Source organism: Neoarius graeffei, chromosome 5 (assembly GCF_027579695.1).
Source record: "Neoarius graeffei isolate fNeoGra1 chromosome 5, fNeoGra1.pri, whole genome shotgun sequence".
Classification (NCBI taxonomy): domain Eukaryota; kingdom Metazoa; phylum Chordata; class Actinopteri; order Siluriformes; family Ariidae; genus Neoarius; species Neoarius graeffei.
In genome coordinates, this window is record NC_083573.1 from 38,202,507 (window position 1) to 38,205,841 (window position 3,335).

The following is a 3,335-nucleotide window of genomic DNA, read 5'->3' on the forward strand; positions in this document are numbered from 1 at the left end:
TTTTAGGCACAGCCAGGGGCCGGAAGGAATCCTGTTTGGGAACCACAGGATTTCATCTCTGCTTTTTGCGGATGATGTTGTCCTGTTGGCTTCTTTAAATCAGGACCTTCAGCATGCACTGGGGTGGTTTGCAGTTGAGTGTGAAGCGGCTGGGATGAGAATCAGCACCTACAAGTCCGAGGCCATGGTTCTCGACCGGAAAAGGGTGGCTTGCCCTCTCCAGGTTGGTGGAGAAGTCCTGCCTCAAGTGGAGGAGTTTAAGTATCTCGGGATCTTGTTCACGAGTGAGGGAAGGATAGAGTGTGAGATCGACAGGCAGATCGGTGCAGCCTCCGCAGTGATGCGGTTGCTTTACCGGTCCGTCATGGTGAAGAAGGAGCTGACCCAAAAGGCAAAGCTCTCGATTTACCGGTCGATCTACGTTCCGACTCTCACCTATGGTCATGAGCTTTGGGTAATGACCGAAAGAACAAGATCACGGATACAAGCGGCTGAAATGAGTTTCCTTCGCAGGGTGGCTGGGCGCTCCCTTAGAGATGGGGTGAGAAACACAGTTACTCAGGAGGAGCTCATAGTAGAGCCGCTGCTCCTCCACATCGAGAGGAATCAGCTGAGGTGGCTCAGGCATCTCTTTCGGATGCCTCCTGGACGCCTCCCTGGGGAGGTGTTCCAGGCATGTCCCCCCGGGAGGAGGCCCCGGGGAAGACCCAGGACACACTGGAGGGACTATGTCTCTCGGCTGGCCTGGGAACACCTCATTAATTTAATTTTTTCTTTCCTACTTTATGAACAAAAATACTTTTTATATTACTACACAGACATGTGGACTCGAGTCATGTGACTTGGACTCGAGTCAGACTCGACTCACCATTTTGATGACTTGAGACTTGAAATCCCTAGATGAGGAATGACTTGCAACTCGACTCGGACTTGCACGCTGTTGACTCGAGACTTGACTTGGACTTGACAGTTTTAGCTTGCAATGACTTGGCGTATCAGGTATAAATATTCTCCCCCCTATTTTGAATCCAAGTACACTCGTTATTATTTGAATGCGGTGTAGCTCCTTGTCCTAGGCTACGGCAGCTCAATCCACTAGCACTAGGTGTCACTCAAGCACTTCAACTGGTTCAAATGAAAAACCAAACGGTGATGGGCAACGAGGACGCTGAACATTGATGACGCTGAATGATGAACGGACGGATAAAAACATGATTCCCCACGTAATTTCCTTTGGATTTAAAGAATACTCCAATACAGATGGCAAACGCATTGCTACGTGCAGAACATGTGGAGCCACAATTTCGGACAGCCAGTCAACCACATCAAACTTCGCTCGTCACCTGAGGCTGCATAAGGACAAGTAAGTAACAAAGCTAGGCTACAGCTAGCAAGAATCTGTACAGGCTAGTTGGTGGCTAGAAGTGGAATGTGTTAATGTATTAACGCTGTCAAGGATTTGTTTTGCTTTGCTGAATGTAAAATAGTGAAGTAGATTTTTTTATTTGATTGCTTTTGTGTTCAGTCTAGTGTTAGATTATGTGGGCTAGGCTACCAGTTAACACACATTGGGAAGGCATAGCCAGAAGGTGGTGATTTGGTCAGAGCAGAGAACGTTTACAAGATTGTTATAAAGGCTCTGGTCAGAATGACACAGACTTATGATAAGAACCGGACAGCAAAGGATAAAACGTGAATCAAATAAACAGTTACCCAGGCTGCAAACTAAGTATGTAAAACAGAAGTTCGCTCTTTGCAATGGGAAAGTCAGTGCTCGTCATGAAAGGTATTTAAACCACTGAGACGAGATGACTAGCAATGCAAGTTAAACCAGGCGTTTAACTGTTTGCTACGTACTGCACCAAGTCATGGACGCTGTGCGATGTGTGTTATTAGTGCTGGGATTACATGTCATCAGAGACATTCAATTCTATTCTCTTCCTCTCTCTGGTGTCATGTAGGCAATGTGAATAATGGGCCATTTGGGCTATGTAAAATGTAAGCTCAGCTGACGTTTTGTAGCGCAGTACATCCCGACAGATTGGAGTGTAGCCTACTCCAACGCGAAGCATTATCCCACAGTCTTACCCAAACGACAGGGCACACAATGCCTCTACATAGCGTGGCTTTACCAGTGCATTTATTAGTCTCTGGCGAGAAACCAAATTCGCCAAAAGCACGCAACTTGGATCTGGAGGATTCCACTGAACATTCTGAAATTCACAACAACTGTTTATTCTACTTTATTATACGGCTCTCTAGAATGTTGCCAGGGCTTCATTCTCACATTCTGGCCAGAGCCCTAGAGGACTCTGATTCTGGCTACATCGTCACAACGTTCTGTGTTTACTGAGGCTACCGGTATTTCAGCGAGTGTTTAGTGAATGCATTGTGGTCTAGCTAAACTGCTTAAAGGAACACCCTGGCTGGCTTGTATTAAACATTATACTGTGTATAAACAAATATGTTCAGATTAAATGAACTCAGACTTTGATATTGAAAATGATAAAAACATGTTAATGTCTACATGATTAAAAACAGAAAACAAGTAGGCCTACTAATTTTACATTTTTTTTTCTTGTTTAGATTTGCAGAATATCTGAAGAACAAGATCATCCCAAGTGAGACAGAGCAGCCGTCCATTTCTGGATTCCTTACTGCAAAAGATACACAGTGCAATGCTACCCACCCACAACAAAAAGCCATAACAAATTCAATACTAACAGATTTGGTCATTGGATGCAACATCCCTCTCTCAGTAGTGGAGAACAGATATTTCCGGAATTTTTTGTCAGTTAGTTAGTCTCTCTCACACACACAAACGTACTCAAGTCACATTGTATTGTGTTAAAGGCATGTCATGTTGTATGTTGGGACAGTGCCTAACTTCAGAAGGAAAGCATTTTTATGTGAAAAATGACATGAATGAAATGAAAAGAAAATGATTTTTGTTACACAGTACCAGTACTAGTTGTGTTTAGAATTTTGTTTTAATTTCTCACTAATTTTCCAATAAAAAATTTAAAGAAATGGTCATACTTTCACTCATTCTCACACCCTTAGCCTCAGATGTACACTGACTCACTCAAACTAAACTCACTGAAAATTTAGGATGCTTTACTAACGTTAACTAACTAATCATTGTCTCCTCTGAGATTCTTTGATTGTCTTGGGGCACAAGCTCTAAAACATTTTAAAACGGAAAAGAATGGGTGTACTGTAGTTACTTGTGCTGACTCTATGAATCATTGACATTACATTTAGCAGACATTTTTATCCAAGGTGACGGCAAAGGAGGACATACACTGCAGTGTGGAGAGGTAATACATTTGTGA